We start from the raw sequence: 23414 nt of genomic DNA, 5'->3' as shown, positions 1-23414 counted from the left end.
AAAAGTTGGTGGTGGTTGTTGTTTCCACATGTGCACACTCCATTCCATTTTACTCAGAGTCAATGAGGTTCTGATCCTGATTACCAATTTTCTAGAAGAAATGAATAAATACAACAAATAAAATAAACAACAAATAAATAAACAAAATGTTTAATTTTCTCTTATATTGGTTATGTGTGCAAAGACTTATCAGGAGCAGGTTCACAGATCACAGAAAACCATGTTATCCCTGAAAAATAAATGAGGAGGTTATAGCCCAGTTTTCATCAAAATGCATGGTTAATGCTGATTCGCTGGCTTGGAAGTTACAATTCCACCCTGTAAATTGCACATGTAACTTTTAATGCGAAACACACACACACACACACACACACACACACACACACAAACACATACACATGCAGGTTTCTGAGCCATTAAGCTGCTGTACCGCCCAGGGAAACAATCATATTCACTCCTGATACACACACTGCAAAATGATTATTTTTATGAAAATTCTCTTCCAGTTGTTCTTCTCCTATCTTTCCAATTATGTCAGCCACATCATTTTGAGCCTCTGAGTCACTTTAAAAGTTTTGTTCTGCAGACTTCAATTTTCTAAAGATCTCAGAAATTTACAAGTGGTCTTAACAAATATGGTGTGACTGCCGCATGGTTTTGTGTTGCCTTTGTAGTTTCTAAGACACTCTAACATTATTTAATTAGCTAAAATTTCTCCTCTCTTGAGAAATGGAAACTCAATGAAATGTCAACAATGCTGTCAGTCTGCTTCAGGCTAAACTCATTACACAAAAACTAAAGGTAAAAATAGTCCGAGGCAGAATTCTTTGTCGCAATTTTGAGGCCCACACCTTATGCCAATGAAATCCATATGTGATTCTATAAAAATGCTAAACTGGGAAGAGTAGCTAATAAATTATCTCAACAGAAACAATAATTGATCAGCCCTTGCATAGAAATTTATCTAATTAGCCAAATAACATATCAAGTTCTGTTGGGGATTCTCTGAATACCACATTTATTCTTTGACGAGCCTTTACTTTTCAGCTCTGGTAAGGCTGAAAAATGCTCTGAGCTGCTCTTTACACCTAAAATGAATTTCTCCCCCAAGAAAGAAAGAAGAAATCATTATCTTTTTAAATTGAGTACAGCCAAGAACGGAACAAAAATGCCTCAATTTATCTGAATTATCATGGAGGGTTGGGGATCCATGGACACATTCCTAAAGATAATACAAATTTGGCATTTTCTATTGTCTAAGGGTTTATAAAGGCTAAGTTTCTTGATTTATTTAAATAGGTGCCAGCAAAGAGCAAAGTACAAAAACAAGTGCTATATACTAAAGGTATGTGAATTACCTTCTTCCCGAGGATAATGCAAATTAGAAGTACGTAAAGCTTTGTCTGCACCTGGGATCTTTAATGAGGATAAAGAAAAATCAGACAGAGATTCTCCTGGGGAAAGAGAGGATCGTTATTTGAATAACCTGCAGTGAATTCTAATCAATGCGACGTGACTTTGAAAATGAATGTGGTCTTTCAACCCGCTGTACTTGAGCTGTAATATTAATCATAACTTCATGGTACAGTAAAGCTTATGACAAATGCTTGTTCAGTAGACTCAGAAAAAGACTGGCTTGGATGTGCCAAGGAAATATGGAACCATGGAAATACAAAGGCTCTTCTTTTTTCCTCCTTGCTAGCCCATTTATTGGCTAGTGTTTTCTGTTATCTTTCTTTAATTATCTCAAAAGAGGTTGATGCAAATTGCATGTCATAACTGTAATTGTTTTCTTTTTTTTTCTTCCAAAGGTGACATTTCACATGTACCTATTTCCTGACACAGTTTTAGAGTGTTATTTAACATTAAATTATACCAGGAAGCTGGTGTGCCAATCAGCTAAGGATGCATTAAACAGCACAGCAAACCTCTGCAACACAGGAGGAGGAGATTTTTAGCTCTGCCCCAGTAGAGCCTGCATTTTTTTACAAGTGCCTCCTGGACCTGAAGAAGGTTGAGCCTACACACACACACACACAACAGATTTCCTGGAATGCTAGGTAGAAAAGTGCTGCTGGCTTAAATAATAATTTTCAAAAAAATCAGCTCTCAAGTGTTTTTGACCTCCAAGAAAATGCAATTGGCTTTTGACAAGTTGACATTAAAAGGCTTACTCAGAGGAACATAACGTGTTAAAGCTAAACGCTCAAGAATCACATGAGGAAGGAAGACGATGACAAAATAAACAACTTAGAATAATTTAAATCATTTTTTGTCAGAACGTAATTCCAGGAAAATAAGGGGCCTGGCATATTTGCCCTGGTCTGACGGAAAGAGTGTTTACCAATCAGAGCCGCCATCTTGGTTATTGTGACGCTCTGATGTGAACGGCAAGGGCTGTGACTCAGCTGCACGGTCCAGCCTGTGCCATTAGTGCGTGATGAGGCAAGACAGAAGTTAGCCCTTCAAATGTGTGTGTTGACAGGAGAGCAGTTTCTGGGTTTCAGTTACGAAGTAAAAGGGAATGTTAGGTGGTACAAATCTGAGGGCAGCCAAAGTGGACAGATGCTCCCCAAGCTGACTTTCATGTTGCTCTCCCAGGGTGCTAAGAAATTACATGCTGTAAGAGACAGTATTTTTATCCCCATTCTAGAGATGACAATCCAGGATCTGAGGGATGTTGCATTACTTTCTCGACTAAATCCAAGTTTTAAGCGGGAGAGCCAAAAATGATATCTATACTTCTAATGTTAACACTTCATGCTTTTTCACAACAACGTTTTTGAGTTACAATTTACAGGCCACAAAATCCATTCATTTTAAGCGCGCATGCAGTGATTGTTAGTAAATTTACTGAGTTGTGTTACCATCAGCATAATCCGGTTTTAGAATATATTCATCTCCTCGGTAAAATCCCTCATGCCCATTTACAGTTAATCTGTCCCTACCCTCAGCCCTAGGCTACTGTTAATTTATTTCCGTCTCTATAGGTTTGTCTTTTCTGGACATTTCACATAAATGGAATCATACAATATGAGGTCTTTTGTGTCTGGCTTCTTTCACTTAGCATAATGTTTGGAGGTTCATCTGTGTTGTTACCTCATGCTTTTTATAATGCATTTGTCTACTCTTCACTCTGCTCACTGCTTCTGCTCTATTTTGAGCTGTTTCTATTTTGATCTCACTTAGGATGAGAAGCAAAGAGAAGCAGTGTAGTACAGGAGAAAGAACTAGCCTTGAGAGGAAGATCTGGATTTGGGGCCTATGACCAAGGCAATCTGATCTCTCAACTACCTCACCTGTAAATTCTGCTTACTCAGAAGACCAAATGAGATAAATCCGTAACAGTGCAGGTAAAACCATATAAAATGGTAATTTGTTATGACCGTGTTTATTACAGCATGAGGTAAACGACTCGAGTTTTCAAGGTGCCATAACTTCTCTACACTGAAGGATTCTGGATCTGGGGTGAGAAAGGCTGATTAACATAATCTCAACAGTGATAAGGACATCTAAGATCCTTCAGTTCAGGTCACGTCACCGTTTCCTGATTATAAAGCTGATCTAAACTCAAGTTTAAATGCGCCTGCCCCCAGGGGTAGGCTTGAATTTTTCAAAGCTTCTAAACTATTTCTAAATTCTATTCACCCATAGTGGTGGCCATCAGTCCCAAATTGTGGGAACCGTATGCAAATCATCCATGGGGTTGTTTAAAAATGCAGATTCCTGGATTTACTAGAATTGGAGTGTAAACTTTTTCATCTAAAGAAAAACTCTTGAAGATGATTCGTTTGTATCCTAACATTCCCGAACAAAACTTGAGTGAAAACTGTTGCATGTGTTACCCAGAGCACGGTCAACATAACAATATTATACCACCCTAGAATCATCACAGACTCTTTTTTTTTTTTTCAACGTTTATTTATTTTTGGGACAGAGAGAGACAGAGCATGAACGGGGGAGGGGCAGAGAGAGAGGGAGACACAGAATCGGAAACAGGCTCCAGGCTCTGAGCCATCAGCCCAGAGCCTGATGCGGGGCTCGAACTCACGGACCGCGAGATCGTGACCTGGCTGAAGTCGGACGCTTAACCGACTGCGCCACCCAGGCGCCCCTCACAGACTCTTATTATGCAGAGGTTGCCGTTGGCCTCCAATATCCATTTTCCCTTCTCTCTTTCAATACGCTCATCCCAGAATTTTAACTGAGTACTCGGTCGCCCAACCTTCCTTGCTACAAGGTGTGGGCACATGACTCCTTTCTGGTCAATGATACATGAACAAAAGTGACGTATGCTATTTCTGGGTTATGTCCTTAAAAGAGAGGGATTTGGTTGCCATTTCTCTCTTCCTCTTTGTCACTAGCCAGTCTATGGACAGCATAGTGGTGAGCCCTCTGTGACCACGTGGAAAAGGGCAACATTAGTGAATGGCGAAGTGGAAGGATAGAGGAATTCAGGTATCGAATAATCTCGCCCACTTCCTACAAACTCAGGCTCTTAAGCTAGAGAAAGAAACTGTTATTTCGTTTAAATTATTATTATTTTGTTTTTTGCTAAACAACTAAACCAACGTCTAGAGCTGCTAAAAGATATTGGATATTCAGAAAAGTCGGGCAAGTCGCTTTTTAATGTCTCAATTTCTAAGGCTGTTCCTTTTCTCAGCACAGTCACTTCATGTAGTTTAAGATATGAGTCTCTCTGCTGTTCTGTGCAATAAGGTGTTCCATTGGAAGAGCCTGAAGTTGTGGTCAAAGGAACACTCCGACATGAAAGTGTATGGAGGAGGTGGCATAGAGAATCTAGTTTCTATGCTGAGGTTTACATTTGGTCCGACATTTTCAGGCTGGGTAATTTTGAGATCGCTGGGAGAAATGGAGGCCAGGTGACCAGTCTTAATAATCTTTGGTTTCTCCTGTGAACTTGACACACAGTAAGCACTCAAAACTATCTGCTGATTTACCCTCAGCAAAAGACTCCAGTGCAGCATGAGTTGCTGATATAATGAAGTTCGTAGGGTTATGCATAGGGAATGCAAACTGATGCCGGGGCTATTTCTTTAAAAGGGAGACAGGTACAATACGAAGCAGGTGGAATTGGCAATTGTTGGGTTCCTTTCAGCTCTCACACTTCATGGCTCTCTCTCCCTTTCCTAAAATTTGTTGCTGATTCGCTACTACCTTAAGGATAAACTGGGCACACAAAGATTCCACACCCTCCCTAAATGCACCTCTCTTGGATCTCTTCTCAGCTTTCTCTCTCTACACTTGCCCTCAATTCTCCCTGCATTCTCCTGACCTTACATCCTACTCCACCTGTTCCCTCTGCTTGGGGACATATCTACCTATCAAATTCCCATCCACTCCGCATGAGTGAATGCCCTTCAGTGTTACGTGAATACACATATCCCCTGATGGCAGGGGAGGTAAACAGCTCTGACAGCTCCTGGACGTCATTCTAATAGATTTTGAATGATGATCTCTCACTGAAGAGACTCCATGCAGCACGACTCCAAGGCAGGAACCAGAGCATGGAAGACACCTGCTGGAAGAAGGGGTCATCCCCACATTCTGACCTCTAACGTCTGCTCTGGGTGGACTAGATCGGCTGATTCCCCAGCATAGTCATTTCCTGAAGGCCGCTTCCATTTGGGAAGTCTTATGGGCACAGTCTCACCAAAATACCTTCTAAGTGCTTCTCATCATCGCCACCTCATCTGGGTACCACTCATGCCTTCCCGACCATTACTCTCTTAGTCCGAGTCTCCATCAGCTCCCATCTGAACTTATCTGAACTACAGCAGCAACTTTCCCATGATTCCTCTTCTTCCACTGAAATCTCCCCACCCCAGTTAATTCTACACAAAAGAAGCACAGTGATTTAAAATCCACCAATGGCATCCCATTGCACTGATCATGAATCTCATAGCATCTCTACTGATGTAGCTTCTGCCAGCCTCTCTGACTTCATCTTGTACTATCCTGCCTGACCACTCTACTCAGCTACGCTGGCCTGGTCCTCAGCATCCCAAGCCCTCCTTGTTTCACAGCCTTTGTACTTGCGGTGTCTTCTGCTGGGGACACATCACCCTTTCACCCTTTCAGCTGGTCACTTCTCAGCCAACGGGGCTCAACTCAAAAGTGAACTTGTAGAGTGAACTGTCTTGGCCCCCTCTAGTTGGTGTTCCTCTCTCTCACCGTATCAAACCATTTTCTTCAGATCACTTCACATTATTCGAAGTTATTTTAATTGAGCACATCATTAGATATCATTAAATTGTTGTTAAATGAATGAGTTTAGCATCGTGATTAAAAACTCAACCGGGAGCCAGTCCTCCTGAGCAAGTCTTGGTCCTGACCTTTGACATCTGTGGGTCTGTGGGCCAATTACTTATCGTCTTTGTGACAGTTTTCTTTGTTTCTCTGTCTATAAAATGAGTATACTAATAGCACCTACTTTTAGGGTGAAGATTCGATAAATTGATACATGCAATTAAAAATTTTTTTAATGTTTATTTATTTTTGAGAGAGACAGAGACAGAATGAGAGTGGGTTAGGGGCAGAGAGAGAGGGAGACACAGAAGCAGAAGCAGGCTCCAGGCCCTGAGCTGTCAGCACAGAGCCTGACGCGGGGCTCGAGCTCACAGAACGCCAGATCATGACCTGAGCTGAAGTCGGGACGCTCGACCGACTGAGCCACCCAGGCGCCCCGATACACGCAATTCGAGAGGAACACTGCTTATGTGGAACATCATATGCACTCAGAAAAGGCAGTTTACAACCTAAAGAATTACATTTAAATTTCTAACTAGGATTAAAGCAGGAAAGCATTATGGTAACTACGTAGGTTTAACAAATGCTTAAGGTTTTAGGTGGAACCAGAACACTTAGTAATCATTTGATGCCAAATTTTTAGGGCCCTGAATTGTTGAGGCAAACTGTTTCAGGGTCTAAGTTTTTCTTTATCAATGCACTCATTTATCAATAAGATTTTACAGAATTATTATATGTAATGGTCTCAACTAGGTTATAAAATGGACGGATTGCCCATAAACTTGAGAACAGATGTAAACAAGCCTTTACCGTATGGGGAACATCAAAAGCTCTGTATTCAGAACTATGGGAGCACTGAGCAGGGAACATGGAGGAGGAAGAATCTACCCCAAGTCTTCTTGCGGGTGGGGATAGGTGGCCAGAAAAGGTCTGTGGTCCTTGCACCGCAAGCTCTAGCCTATTTTGTGAGCACCTGTGGACTCCCCATCGTGGGCTTGAACAGCATGCGGGGAACATGCAGTCACTTCTTGACTGCATAACCAGGAAAGAATGCAGAGTCATTTGCTCTACCCAGCAGCATGTGAATAAATATGCCACACATATGTATTTACACAAATGCAGAATTATAGGCTTGCTCCAGAGGGGGGAAGGAGAAGAGTGTTGAAACCTGATGGCATATCAAGCATTTCCTGAGGGATGTTGTCTGTCAGTCTGTTTGTGCTGGCTGATTGAAAATCACATGTGGCTTTCAGATGTAGAAAAGGAAAAGTATTTGCATACAAAAATGGGAACATTTTTAGCAAAGTGCTTGACAAAAGCCACTTGAGCAATTATACAATATTTCTGGGCAAATCCTTGGGCACAAGTTTCTGGAAAAGCTTCTGAAGACCGTCTTCTTGGTTTTCCCCTTTCTTCTCTGGCCCCGGTTCTCCTTCAGGTAGGGGGTTTGTTCTCGCTGAGACCTTCAGCACCCACCATCCCTGCCCTCCCCACCCCAATTCTTTATTGCAGGGAGATGATAAAGGTGTGAACCTTTATTTTCACTGTTTTCCCTTCAATCAGTATCAAATCTTACTACAGGCAAGGTGAATGGGAACCAAAATTCTGATAAGGCTCATGCCATGAATAAAAAGTTCTGAAGTTGACATTTTAAATGGGGGAGGGGGGAGGTCTATGAAAAGGGCACTAAAGAAGTATAAGGTGACAAGTGTAAGGTGATCTGTCCTAATCAAAAAAAGTAAATAAAGCTTCAGAATACGAAATGATATAGCACTTTAGCTGAGACCTATAGATAGGAAAGCTGGCTACTCACTAATTGTTTTACCTTAGCGAAAGAGCCTGCCGGGACTTCTCAATATCCATCTTGTCCTTTTCCTAGACACATGGCCAGATTACATTTCCCAGTCTCCTTTGCACTATGTGTGGTCACACGATTAGATCCTGGCCAATGATCACCTCTACCCTCATCCATGGCCAAACTAAATTAGAATGTCACATGAGATAAAAGGGAAGTTTTCATGGATTAGGCAGCAGAAATGTTGAGGTTGCTATAGCCGCTGGTTTACTCTTATACACTTGAACAAGATTCCTAAACTTTGTTTTAGCTTCATAGGTAGAGGGGGGCTAACATACTTCCCTTATGTGGTTGTTACCAGGATCCTCAGGGGGTGCCTTTCTTTTTTAATTCCTCCAGTTCCTTTCCTTTTTTTTTTTTTTTCATGTGTTTATATTTTTCCTCATCACAGCAAAAAAAAAAAAAGTTTCTAGTTCTCATTTCTCTGATGTCCACTCTGCTCGCCAGGTCGATAAAAATTGTAGGAAAAGTAAAGCAACCTAAGAAATGAGTCATTGCTAGGAAGGAGTGACAAAGTGCTGCATGTCCTTAATTCAGTGTAAGAGATAGGCTGGGGCTCTGTGGGGCTGGGGTCTGAGCAGAAGCATATTAAACAAAAACACAAAGCTCACTCTAAACTTTGAAGGTGAATATGGACTGTAACTAATTTTCTCAAAGGGAATGACATAGGCATCTTACACATCTTTCTCAGAGTTTCTGAGAAATGCTTTCTAGACAACAGACCCTCAGGATATCTCATATCTCATGATAACTGCTGAAACCGTCTTCCACGCTCTCACCTACTTGGTTCCCTTTCCATCTCAGTCATCATTGCCTTCGTTCTTTCCTCCCCTCCACCGCTACCTCCTTGCTGGAGGAAAGGGATGGCATGTCTGGCCCAACCCACTGGCCAAATACTTTGCCATGAGCCTGAGGTCCTGTCTCCTACTTCATGCAGAAAGTATACCTGGGAGGTGTGGATTTAATTTCCTCCAACAGCTTATCTTGTAAATCAGCCTCATGGAACATTTTCGGAAATTCTCCGTGCTATTATATGATTTGATCTAATGACTCATATGACCTGAGAGAAGAGAAATCAGAATGGGGCCATTCCTGTATTTATTCTGACAATAAGCACTCATGAAGAGGTCTCTACAGTCAAGGCAAAGCTAAGAACTCATTCCAGGGCATGGAAGGATGAATGGGGCTGGCCTGAGAGGCCTGGATGAACAGTGTTAATCCTTGACCTCTCTGAAGGGGTGGGCAGGGCTGGCCAGATGGGAAGGAACAGTACACTCCAGATATGCTCTCATTTAATTCACACAGGGGGAAGCCTCTCTTGTTAATAACAGCTATTACTTCTGGCTTCCCATGGTACCTGAAACAGCTACATCTCTAATACATAAGGTTAAGACACTATGAAAATACTACCACTTTTATCTGTGAGAGGAAAAGAAAATAACAATTGGTATCACTTCAGACTAACCTTCAGGCATATTTATTCAGTCACTGGGGGATGGGGACCCTAGGTGATTAACCTTAGGTGAAAGGGGATGAGCGAACAATATGGGGTCCCAATGGAGTAGGCAGCCAGAAGCAACCCAACGTCCTGTGATCTTTCATTCTGCTGGACCTGTGGTTGTTAAGAATTGTGAAGGGTCTGAGATTCTACCCTACTTGCAAGCTGTCATGAGACTCATGATTCCTGACTGAGAGACGAACGGCTTTATTACTTATGGAAGAGCAGGCGGCTTAAGTGTTATGTTGCACTGCAACCCCTTGTCCCCAGGTCCCATGGGGCAATGCGCAGGCAGTGGGTCTGAGTTACATCTGCAGAACCCTGAGCTTAGAAAATTCGAATCTTCTCTCATGGGTTGTGAGCAAACCTGTCCAAATTTGGCCATGGAGGAAGATATTATCTTTATTATACTGGGCAGCAAACAAATGTGTCTTCTTCTCTGCAGAGAGAAACCAGTTCTACTCTGTAGGGGTGTTCACTCTAGACACATTCTTAAAAAGATTGTTGAGAACAAAAGGTGGGTGGTGTCTCTGCTCACCAGATGTGTAGAATTATGGGAATTCTCTTCCAACAATGTGGCTGTGTGAACAGGAAGCAAGGCATATTGGGAGGAGGTGAATCTCCCGGAGTCCAGATCCGGCTCCACCTTTATTATCTAGCAGCTTTCAGGAAGTTGCTTAAACTCTCTGGAGTTCAGTTTCCTCCTCTGTGAAATAGGGAGGATATTACTTATCATATGGAGATTCTATACAAAATTAATAAGACAGTCTAAAATGATAACTGTGATAATATATGTCTATTACACAGGTAATATGTAACATGATATCCCAAATTTCACAATATAATGATATATATTATTTTATTTTGCACTTCTTATTAACATAGGTCATATTTCTGTTTTGGCTAACAAATCTAGTTAGCTTTGAGTTGATATTTACCTTTGTTTATACTGAGAACCATAAATAGCCCTGGACAAGAAGACAGGGTACCTCGGTTCCAAGTCTACCACAAACCGGCCATGTAGCCTTAACAAGTCATTGAAACTAATTAGTCAAAGAAGGAGATTGGACAGGAATTCGGAGATAGCAAAAAGATTGTCTCAGGGCCAGGCCTGAGCAATGGGTAGTGAATGCCTGGAGAGCTGGGTTAATAAACATTTTGAGCCCATATCTAGGCTGAGCAGGAAAGTATGCCCATGGTGAGCTAGTCATGTCTTCAGGGTGAAGACCTGAGTGGGGCTGGGGTGCAAAGAGCTGAAAGAGGTAGAAATGTGGTAGGACCATTGCCATTGCTTTGCATATAACAGGTGCTAAGTTAATGCCTGTTTGTTCATTAATTGATGAATTGGGTAAGGTGGTTTCTGGAATTCTGAGTCAAGGATGAAAAATGTGGAGGACCTGAATTGATGGGCAGGGGAGGGGGATGACGAAGAACCACTTTATGATTTCACTTTGGAATGAGGGGAGACCTACTTTTAGTTAGGCCACGACCTCTAAGCCAGGTTAAGTACTTCTGGAAATCCCCATCTGTTATCAGGCTGTATGTGGAGCCCAGGCGGCCTTTTTTTCAAATGACCTGGTGTGTTGCTGCCTTTGGTTTCTCCTGGGCTCCAAATTACTGCTATGAAGCAGCTGCTCTAACACTTTAATGGCCACAATTAAACAGTCCCAGAGGCTGACCTTTAGACATGGCAGTGGTTAATGAGCCAAGTGCCCTGGGGTCTGCCATCTTTGGCAAAGCCTTGCAAGAGTACAGGGTGGCTTGATCTTTTGTTTGGTTTCCCCACACATGTTCTAAGAGGAAATCTTACTTCCAGTCATACTAGTAGAAATGGCAAAAACCTGGGGATGAGACAAGACTGATGAAGGAATTCCAATGTCTTTATAAGAAAAATATCTTGTAAATGACACGTCTGAGGTCTCTAAAATTGTCTGGATTTATTAAATCCTTTAATAGGTAGAGCCAAGCTTTGATGGGAAAAGGCAGAGAATTAGCGACTAAAACTTACAGTTTTCATCTGTTGTTCAATTAGCAATTAACATTAAATGACCAGTAAATAGCAGGGAATGCTTCAGATATGGGGAGACAGCCTCAGAAAATAAGCTAAAAGGTAAGTTCATAAGAGCAGAGACTGGGGTGCCTGACTGGCTTAGTTGGTAGAGTGTATGATTCTTGATCTAAGGGTTGTTAGTTCAAGCCCCATGTGGGTGTAGAGTGTACTTAAAAAAAAAAAAAAAGCAGAGACTGCTTTTGTTTGGTTCATGACATCTCCCAAATACCTAGAATGCTGTCTGTACATAATAGATGTTCATTTAATAATTTTTGAATAAATGAGTGGACAAAACCTCTGCTCTCGTTGAGCTCACAATCTAGTAAGTACACAAAGGTGTTAATCATTCGTGATGAGTCTATAAAGGAAAGAAATGTTGTGATATGGAAAGAAGGAAAGAAATGGAAAAAAAAAAAAAAAAGAAATGGGTCGGGGAGGTGATAAGTAGTTTGGTTAGAGAGATTCAGGAAGGTCTCACACACAAAGAGGAGGTATCTATGAGAAGACTGTAGGGGTGGAGAGGAGATTTCCAAGCAGACAATGGCAACAGGCAAAGGCCCCAGGGAGGGAAATGCTGGAGGGTTGAAGAAACAGAGGGGGGAATGTGAGGAGAGGCTCCTAGTGAGGTGGAGAGTAGTAAAAGGTTAAGTCTGAGTGGTATGCAGGAGCCCAGGTATAGAGTCTCCTAACCATTTAGGGAAATATTGGTTATACTCAATGTTTAATTTTCCTAGGGCTGCCAACAAATTACCATACTGGATGGTAAAAAAAAACACCAGAAATCTGTTCTCTCACAGTTCTAGAGGCTGAAAGTCTGAAATCAAGGCATTGACAGGGTTGATTCCTTCTGGAAGCTCTGAAGGAAAATCCATTCCATGCCTCTCTTCTAGTTCCTGGTGGCTTTTGGTAATCCTTGGTGTTCCTTGGTTTGTACATACATTACTCTCATCTCTGCCTCTGTTTTCACAAAATACTTTCTGTGTATCTTCTCTTTTCCTTATGTCGTCTCTTCTTCTAGGACACTCATCATTGGATTTGTGGCCCATTCGGATAATCTAGGGAGATCTCATCTCAAGATCCTTCACTTAGTTACATTTGCAAAGAGTTTTCTTCCAAATAAGTTCAAAATCACAGGTTCCCAGTGGACATATTCAGTGGAGGGGCACCATTCAATTCATTATACTTTATTTGCAATGAAAAGCCATTGGAGAGTGTCATGCAGAGGAGTGACAAAAGATTTACACTTTTTTGGATAAGGAGTGGACTACAGAAGCGCAAAGCTGGAAGATCTTAGCAGCGAAAGACGGTGTTTGGAGATTATCTCATCCATGTAGAAGCAGGAGTAGATAGAAAATCCGAGTTAGGACTCGGGCCAGGGTATTAGTGTCAAGGCAATGTGACAGTAGTTTCTGGGTTGAAATGGAGGCAGTGGCATCCAGGTAGCATCTCAGTCCCAAGTACAAACTCACATAGATGTCAGGTCTTTGGATGGAAATAAGCCAGGAATTTTCCTTTTTTCTACTCTTCATTGCCCCACTCCTGGCCCCTGCAGGCCTCCTTTTCCTCTGGGCAAGGTCTCAACAAACACTCAAAATTTTCTGCTTTCATGCCCTTATAAGTAGGGTTCTGCTCCTTCCTAAATAGAACTCACATAAATCTCAATGCCCCACTACAAAAGGCCCTGAAACTCTTGTTTCTTTGCACCATGTTGCCTTGTAGGGTCTCTATATGCGCTGCCTGTCTGTTACGAGTTGAGACTGCTATAGGCAGAAAAAGAGACCCCGCCTCCCATTTTTTTTTCTAACCGAAAATTGGATCTTGGCCAGGAGTTCTTCCTTTCCCTCTATGGAAACATTTCTAATAGCATGCATAGATAACTTCCTCTGGAAGGGGGTGGGGTGGGAAAACCCAAACCCAATAGTATGGACCAACACTTGCCCTCCACAATTTACAAGACTTTCACAAAGGCATGGAAGCAAACGTAGGATTTATGACCGGGAACTAAATGTGAAATTGAAATATTTTCTTTTGGAAGTCTAAAGTGCAAAAGTGTTAGCTTAAGGCTATTGAGAATTCTATTTGTTATTCTACCTGTCTCACTAATGAAAGAAAAAGCAACTTTTTGAGGTGCAGCAAGAGTTTGAGTGCTCTGGAGATATATAGACCTTTCCTAAAAGTGCAAGTTTCCCTACTTGCAGATTCTCTATATTGTGCAGGGATCCTCAAATGATGAGTGTTCCTGTTTTAAGTCTTTTTCTGTTGTAAGTGACAGAAAAAGCTAACTCAAATTTCCCTAGCCAAATAGGAAATTTAATGGGTGACGTAACTGTAAAGCTGAAATAGTCCAAGACCCCAGGCGCTTAAACACTGTGTCTGGAATCCAATTTCTTTCTGTTAGTTTCACTCTATGCTGACATCAGACTTAGAAAGCTCTCACCTCATGGTGGCAACAAGGATTCCAGACCTCTAACTTCACAGTCAACATTGTCATTGCTTGTGATTAATTCATTCTTGATCCATTACCTCTATCTAGTGGAAGACAGTGCTGATTGGCTAGGTTTGAGTCACATGACCTCCCCTGGACCTGTACGGTAGTCAGCATCATAGAAATGGAATAGTCTTAGTGGAGGAAGGAGTGAATTCTCAGAAGGAAATCAGGGTGATGTTACAAGAAAAAAGGAAATGAACAAGGTGAAGTAAAATAACAACCACAGCAGCCAGCAAATATCCCTTCACTGGCCATGTGACCTGGGGCAAATTGTTTCGTCCTTGTTCCTGTTTTCTTATCTTTAAAGTGGGGATAATGATGTAAGTACTTTCTTCATAGAATAATTGAGAAGATTGAGTTGGTTCATGTGACACACATAAAACAGTGCCTGGTCGCATCTGTTTTAGCCTTATTATTTATTTATTTCCTTATAATGGGAACATTGTCCCTGCTGAGTTTCATGAAGACAGAAGTCAAGCTACTTTACTGAGCAGGTCTGAGCCAAATAAAAAATGGTGAATTCATGCCCAAGCAAACAGAACTAGAGAACAAGCAGAAATCTCAAAAGGGAGATACAACATATCCTGAGTCCTCTCACTTATCACCACTTGCACTGCTGCCCCATTGTCCAAAGCACACAATTACTCAGTGGACTTCTGAGGCATCCCTTTCTCCGACTTCTTGGCCCCGCTCTTGACCTTTCACACCAATCTTCACACTACTGCCCAAGCAATCTTTCTGAGGCATAAATCTCTAGCTTAGTATCTTTTGGTATTTCCCCAACAGAGACCAGAATAAATGAACTCCTAATTTGTTTGGTCGTGTCCTTTTCTACCTCTACAATACTGCTTCTCTTCACTGTGCCATGGTACTTGATTTTTCAGCCTTCTGGTCTTTCTTCTGCGTCTTACACATGCAAGCTCATCCCCATCTTTTTTTCAGAATTATCTCCCCTTAGATCTGCAAGTGATTTCTTTTTTATCACCATTATGACCTCATTTTAGCTGCCAGTTCTACCAAGATACCTTTTCTGATTAAGCCAGACAAAGTACTTTTCCTTCCCTACCTCAGTAATTTTCTATATTATTTTGTCTCTACTATATCTTTTAATCCTTGCATTTGTTTCGTTTTGTTTATTTTTTGATTCCCTCTTTTAGAAGCAAATTTTTGAAGTAGTCATGAGATGGTGAAGAATTACCTAGGACAGAGGTATAGAGAATGAGCCTACGGTTTGTGTCTCCTTTTCTCCTGAGGACATTTGCTCATACCTGAGAAGTCAGCTGAGAGTTTGAGAAGGTGAACAAAAACTCTGCCAGTCGGTGAGCCATAGGAACAGAGAGAAGCCTCTTGCTTTGTGTCAGGGCCCTAAAAACTAAACAATGGAAGTAAGTGTGAAGTGGAAGAGACAACAGTTCAGCTTTAAGTCACTTCCATTACTGAGATTGAATTGAGGAAATTTCTTGTGCCTGCAAGTGCTCTGCAAACAAAATGTAAATCCAATCATGAAAGATGATATCATCTTAGGGCTCAAATTATTTCTACAAACAATTTTGTGGATGTAATTGCTATCATCAATAAACACTAACTGGGGACATTAAGAGACATGATAACAGGAATGAAAACCAATAAAGAAAAACAGACAACAGGAAAAGATTCAGGAGAGCTCTGGATACTCAAGCATCAGACACAAAGTTTAAAATAACTTTTACTATGTTCAAAGAAATAAGAAAAGATTAAAAATTTCAGCAGAGAATGGGAAAATATTTTTTATAAAAAGAAACATGGACATGCTAGAACTCAAAAGTAAAGAATTCAATAGATGGATTTAACAGCAGATTCAGCTAGAAGGAGAATTAGTGGACTGGAAAACATAGCAGAAGGAAATGGAAGGGAACAAAATGAATAGAAAATACAATAACTAAGGTAAGAGCCACAGAGGATTCATTGAGTAGATGTAACATTGTAGTCAAAGTCTCTGAAAGACAGGAAAGGTAATGGGCCCTCAATTCTTACCTCAATTACTGGGTTTCTCTGCTTTCAGGTTGGTTCCTACTTCCATCTATAACACTGCTGGTGTACAGTTTTTAAAACAATACCGTAGTACTTAAGAACATGGCATTAGTTTTATATAGTTTTAATTAATTTATTTATTAATTAATTTATATTTTTTGAAAGCGAGAGAGCATGAGCAAGTGGGGGAGGGGCAGAGAAAGAAGGAGGGAGAGAATCTTAAGCAGGCTCAATGGCTCAGTCTCACAGTGAAATCATCACCTAAGCCAAAATCAAGAGTCGGATGCTTAACCGACTGAGCTAACCCAGATGCCCCTGGTTTTATATTTTGTCTTCATCACTAATTAATTGAATGACTTTGGTCAGGTTGTTTAATCTCTTTGTGCTTCAATTTATTCTTCTGTAAATGGTTACAATTACATCTAACTCCCTGGATTATTGTAAAAATTGTATGTCCATATTTATCCATTTATATAGCTACGTACGTATCTATTTAGATCTAAATATCTAAATAGATACATATAGATATATAGTATTTGGCTTAATGTAACTGCTTAATAAATTACAGCAGTCTGCTGTTACTCATGTTTAAACAACTGCTTTTATTCAATTTACACACCATGACAAGCTCTTTTACACACAGGGTCTTCATATATATATATTTTTCTTTTCCTAGAATGTGTTTTATTACTTCATCTCTGCTTTCAAATTTTATGTTAATCAAGGTTATTTTCTCTAAACTTTTCTTCATATCAGTGATTCTCAATCTTATCTGCAATCAAGATCACCTATGGAATTTTATAGAAATACAAATGTCAGGGTTCTACCTAGAAATTCTGATTTAGAATGTCTGGATATTTACTTTTTACACACACAAAAAAAATCCCCAGATATATCTGAATAAGTCTCCAGAATTAAGAAGCTCTGCTGTGCTCTCCACAGTTTCTTCACATGGTCTTATCCATGTTTGTTTTCCTCGAACATCAGCAGACACCCAGATTATGTTTATAGCCTTGGTTTTTCTCCATGATCTTTCCCCTGGGCATTTAAGTGCCAGACTTATATGCACAGCTGCAACTACTTGGATGCTCAAAGAATGCCACACTTTATATACCATCACCCCTCCATCTAATCTCCTTTCCTATATTCCCGGTGTTGGTAAGGGGCACCATAATCCACCCAGTAAGTTAACAGCTCAGACTTGAATGTTATTCACAAGGTAATAAAATTTATATGTAACAATGACCTCAAAGAAAATCACCCATAATCCCAACTGTTACATGCTTTGATCACACTGCTATATGCATTTTTTTTAATTGAGGAATTAGAGTGTGTCTATGTTCTCTTTCTAAAATAAGTCAATTCATTGCTTTTGAAAATGTCAGATTGCTAGGGCAAGTACATATAAAATGTATATGTGATAAATGAGCCACTAAAATTAATTTGAAAGTGATGGATTATACAATAACTGATGTTGGAGTGAATGGCTAAGCATTTTGAAAAAAAAGTCATTCCCCAGTTACATTCTATACTGTAATATATTTCAGATAAATTAAATAGATAAAGTAGACAAAAATTCTAAAAATTAAATACAGTTGCTCTGAGCTGGAAGAAATTTTAAAATGATACTCACTCTAGGAACTTTAAGGTAAATAACTGAGAGATTTGACCACATAAGAATTAAAACAAAAAGTTTTTGCTTTGACAAAAATCACTCAATATTAAAACAACAAACTGGTGAACACTCAACATTATGCCTATGCTCTTTAAGGTTAAAAATAGCTCATATAAGAAACATGTATACCACAATAGAAAAACGTAAGGAGTTGAATGTGCTGATACATAAAACTAATCAAATAAGTGAAATTTTTTTTAATGTTTATTTATTTTTGAGAGATAGAGAGACAGAGTGTGTCAGCAGGGAAGGGGCAGGGAGAGAGGGAGACACAGAATCCGAAGCAGGCTCCAGACCCTGAGCTGTCAGCACAGAGTCCTATGCAGGCTCAAACCCATGAGCAGTGAGATCATGACGTGAGCAGAAGTTGATGCTTAATTGACTGAGACACCCAGACGCCCCTCAAATAAGTGAAAATTTAAAAACAAAATATAGCATTTACTAACCACATTAGCAAAGATGGAAAACAGGACAATAATCTGTGTATGAGCAAATATTCACTGTAATTTGATGGACATGCAAATGGGTACAACCTCTCTCAAGGACAATTTGGTGTTATGCATCAAATTTAAAACATACCAATATGTGATCATGTGATTCTACTTACAAAAATTCAACTAGGGGTGCCGGGGTGACTCAGTCGGTTAAGCGTCCGACTTTGGCTCAGGTCATGATCTCGTGGTTCAACTAGAAGTAAATGGCTAAGTGAACAAAAATATAGGCACAAGAATATTTATCAAACTTAGTTTTTCACATCAAAAATAGGAATAAATGTGCTTTGATAAAGAATTGGCACAATATGTTTCAATTAAATAATATGTAAACAGTAATACTACTGTCATAGACATGGAAAAATATATATCATAGAAGAAAGAAGCAAATAGAGGGAGCTTGATTCCTGTTTAGAAAATGAGTATGTTACACTCTATAATGTTCCTGGTGATTTCCTTTATGTAGTGGTGTTATGTGAAGGTTTTACTGAATTCTATTACTTGCCTAGGTTTTCTGTGTTTAGTCCAATGAGCATGTATTATCTCATTATTAGAAAATACAATGAATCTATTTATCAGAAAAAGAAAGGGGAGGGTTGGCGAATCTTGGAAGCTGGATCTTCTTATTCTTGTTATAATGTTGGCAGTGGTAGGTAAAAGTTTAGAACAATTGTTCTATCAGACTGCCCTAACCATATGAGGTTAGATAAGATGTAAAGATAAAAACATAGCTAGGTTTCAAAGATCCATTTATTTTTTGTGCTTGCTTTCTGGAACAAAAGCAAAGCACGTGGAAGGTGAGTTGATATATATATCGATCATATAATATGTGATAGGTATTGTGTTACGTATTGGCCATGCCTAAATAGTCGCTCAGTGATTGGATTATGGTCACATTCAGGAAATGGTCATTGTCTGCTACCCAAGCAGGAGGAATTAAATCATTGGGCATATTCTCCTGCAATCCAGAAATGGTTTTCAGTAACTACCAACCGGAGTCAAAAGAGAATCTCTGCATTAGATTTTTGAAAGGATTGTTATTGTGCTTATCTAAATATGGCATATGTTTTAATTGGCAATTAAGGCATACCTAATGCACTGTGGGGCAGGAGGATGACATCTGGGAACATGGGCAGGTGGAATGCCTGAGAAAACCATTGTTCTTTTAATCTGGACCCCAGGAATTACACAAGGTGTGTGTCAATTTCCTTAGGAGACCCTGAGTCCTTTAGTTGTGTTTTAATCTAACCTGTTCACTTGACACATTTATTCTAATTGGTGTTACTCTGCAAGTTGCTAAAAAAATATGAAAATACTAGTGATTGCCTCATTAATATTCAGGAACCTCCTATGAGGGAGGTAAAACTCAACAGCTGGCTTCTTCCCACCTAGGCTCACAAGAGAATTGTCTCAGTATGCCTCACAAGTTATTCAGAGTTGTAAAGAAGACCCAAATACAAAATTAGAATAATGATTTCTTACCTCAGTCAGATCACTCACAGCAGATTGTGTAGAGCTAGGTAAAAATTTGACGACCGACGAAAATAGTTTTTGACTGAAACTGGCCTTCTCTTATGACCCACCCCAACAATTGTGGATTTATTTTGGGCAGTGGCTACGCCAGCCTTTGAACAATAGGAACCATCAAATCAAGATGCTTTGACCTGAAACCAAAGTAAAAATGCCTTCGAATCTTGTCCCCAAATCTGTAAGTTGAGGGTGATGATAATACATACTTCACACGGCTGTAGCGAGGACCAGATGAAACAGATGATCGAGAATTGTAAATCAAACTAAAAATTTGATTTCTTCTTCTCCAATAACATTGGCAACATTTTACAAGACTAGGCCAACACAAGACTCTTAAGACTCTATGGAGACAAGTACTCTCAAACAGCACTGCTGGGACTAGAAGTTGGTATAAAATTTTCAAAGGCATTTTGGCAGTGTATTTCTGAAGCACACTTCCTTCAATCCAACATTTCACTTCTTAGAATCTGTACTACAGAAATCCTACGTGATTAGGTAAGATGTATAGTATGTTTATTGCAGCGTTTTTTTTTTTTTTGAAGGGAAAAATTTGAGGCCATTTAAACACCCATCACGAAGAAAATGGCTACATGTAAGAGTAAAACCAAGATATGGCATTCTGTGTAGACCTTAGGAAAAAAACCTGTGTATATCTATATATCTATATAGTAATATCTGTATATCTATATATATCTAAATATCTATATACAGATACATATAGATACAGATAAAGATATACAAGGTTGTCTGTGTTATATGGAAGGTTGTTCAGGATGTATCATCGAAAGAAAAAGGCTAGTTACAAAATAGCACCTAGAGGATGACACCATTTCTGTTGAGAGAGAGAAAGAGAGAGAAAGGAAGTAAAGAAAGAAGGGAGAGAGGGAGGAAGCATCTGTGCATATAGCTTGGAATGCATGCCATGATATTACCAATAAGAGCTTGTGGACTGGAATTGGAACAGGGCTTTCAACATTTATTATATATAATCCTCTAATTAAAAACATTTCTTTTAATGTTTATTATTTTTGAGAGAGAGAGAGACAGAGACCAAACAGGGAAGGGGCAGAGAGAGAGGGAGGCACAGAATCGGAAGCAGGCTCCAGGATCTGAGCTGTCAGCACAGAGCCCGATGCGGGGCTCGAACTCACAGACCACGAGATCATGACCTGAGCCGTAGTCGGCCGCCCAACTGACTGAGCCACCCAGGCTCCCCTCTAATTGTTTTTTTTTTTTTTTTTTTAAGGAACAGTTACTATCTTGGAAATAAAGGCATAAAAGAAAAATAAGATACTTATGTGAAAACACTAGTCCTTCAATATTCATTTCTAATTTACTTACCCCGCTCTCACCACTTCTTTTGAAAACTTTATTTCCTCCCTCCTTCCCTCTCTCTCTCTCTCTCTCTTCTCCTCTCTCATAGTTCATTTTTTTTTTTCACATGAGGTCAGAGCCAGATTATATTTTGGTGCTTTTTCAATTCTTTCGGGTCCCTGTTTGCCTACTGAGAAAAGTCCTGGTGCTTAATAAGGCATTCAAGGCCATCCCCACTTTAGATGATTAAGATATAGGAAAGATTTCAGAGAAGTGATGAGTAAAGATAAGAAAATCGTACCATTGTTTGCAGGTATTCCGCTAACTACGCAGTGTGCCGTCCTTTTATATTCCTGGTTATCTTACCATTGATGCGACCTGGTAAAACTCCATGCAACCTATGACGGCGCCTGACTGAATTTCACATCCTCCCCTCCCAAGGCACTTACTCTTATGCCATAAGCTATGTAAGGAGTTACCCTCCATATCACTTTGTCTCGTTCATTCCACTAGTATAGCCCGTGAAATAAATTATTATTAAAATATTCTATAGTTGCCTCATTCAAATCTAGGCATTTTATACTTGTTATCTGAGTGAATACACCAAAGTTAAGCTCTGTCTGATTCACATACCATTGTGATTCATGACTATCTAGAATGGCGGCAACACATTAGGACCATGAACCCGTGCCAGACTGTGCTGTGGAGTCTGGGTGGATATTAGTGAATAAGATACCTGCTCTTTTGTGATATTGTAATCCGATGTGCTTTTCTCTTTCTTTTGGCAACCACATCCTGATTTTCCTTAGGAGGACAAGGACCTACTTTCAGACTACATGTTTAGATAAATCTTTCTTCCATAACTGGATCTGGAAGGCAGTAGGCATTGAAGTGGTCTTGGCCAACTGGGGGCATCATATTCCCCTAATTGTGATAGTCAAAGATGGGCATGGGATTCAAACGAGGAAAATCAGTGTTAAACTTGGGATTTATAATGGATAGGCAAGAAGAGTCTTTTTGCCTTTTCACTGGGTTTGAACTTTGGGGATATTTAAGTCTAGAGCTCTCGGTGAGCCATGGTGTGAAATCTGAGCATAAAGCCAACATGAAGGAGAGAGGGGTGGCAAGATGGAGACAGCCTCACCTCTGTGGTAACTGTATGAGCCTCTGGACCAAGCCCTACCGGAACCCACTTATGCCTCAGGGGTTTTCCATTAACAATTCAATAATTTCCTTATTTGCTTAAGCAAGGTTGTATTTTTGTGAATGTATAATTTGAATCCCAGAATTCTAATACCTTAGATTGTGAAAAGTGGTAGATTGTGCCATTACTTTAAGCATCTGGCAAGGAATTAAAATTAGCTGTAATTTTAAAAAATTCACAAAAACCCAAGGAGGTTGCCGCAAATAAAGAAATCTTGGAAGACTTTTGTCTTTTAATTGAAAGACCTTTTTAAAAAACATGTAAATATTTTATTGTTTCCCGTATACAGTAGATACGTCATATGTCTTCCAATGAAGACAGGCTCAGACATGTCCTTATGATCCAGTCAAAGAAACATCTCTTGCTTCTTACTGTGACCAAAACAGCTTTCAGTATAAACAGGTAATGATTGTACATTGCCCTGATATTCTTTATTCCAACGTCACTAGTAAGGTGGTCCCACAAACAGGACTAAAAATTAGGGATCTGTCCAGTTTGTAGCATTGGGGGGTGTTGCTTTTTCTGACCACAGAAAGAATGCATCACTCACTTATCTTGGAGGTTTGTTTCTACTTTACATGTGGCCCATGTTTAATACCTTCATCGAAGTAATCACCATCATTAGAATCAATAGGAGATCATATTCACTCAAAGTGTTGAATGCTATCATTGCCTTTTTAGAACTTATGCCTTATGTTTAAAAAACGATAATATATATTGAGGATAATTTCAGTAAGCTGCACTAATGTAGATGGGCTAATTTCTTTAGAAGAGCGTAGTTAAAAGATACATCATATTAATAAAGAAAGATTTAACTGTGTTCAACCTTTGTGATTATGATTTATGTGGTGATTTTCAAAATCAAAGAGACAAGACAATTTAAGAGGGAGGACAATTGTATTACCATCCTCTAAGGAGAGACGATTTTGAAAAGTACTTGGAGAAAGGGATGGAAACTAATAAGAGTATATCTTAATAATCTAGGTATAAGTTGACTGGGGATCAATCCAGTGTACCCACCAAATAGTT

General features: G+C 39.8%; 1 long non-coding RNA gene across 2 annotated transcripts in view; it reads right to left on the bottom strand.

The window, feature by feature from the left end:
• The window catches only part of LOC147571994 (uncharacterized), a 172086-nt gene that overhangs the window by 12611 nt on the left and 136061 nt on the right, over positions 1-23414 (bottom strand). Inside the window, exons 4-5 of one of the 2 annotated variants that reach the window (XR_015247057.1) lie at positions 10162-10329; positions 9072-9185 (exon numbers count right to left, since the gene is read on the bottom strand). The exons of the other annotated variant lie outside the window; for it this stretch is intronic. This is a non-coding gene — a long non-coding RNA (uncharacterized LOC147571994). The remainder of the gene's footprint in view (positions 1-9071; positions 9186-10161; positions 10330-23414) is intronic. 2 annotated transcript variants of the gene reach the window in all.

The sequence above is a fragment of the Puma concolor genome, chromosome F2 (assembly GCF_028749965.1).
Source record: "Puma concolor isolate L17-30 chromosome F2, mPumCon1.1.hap2, whole genome shotgun sequence".
Taxonomy (NCBI): Eukaryota; Metazoa; Chordata; class Mammalia; order Carnivora; family Felidae; genus Puma; species Puma concolor.
The sequence above is the reverse complement of the archived record's forward strand: the minus strand, read 5'-3'. Positions and strand labels throughout refer to the sequence as shown.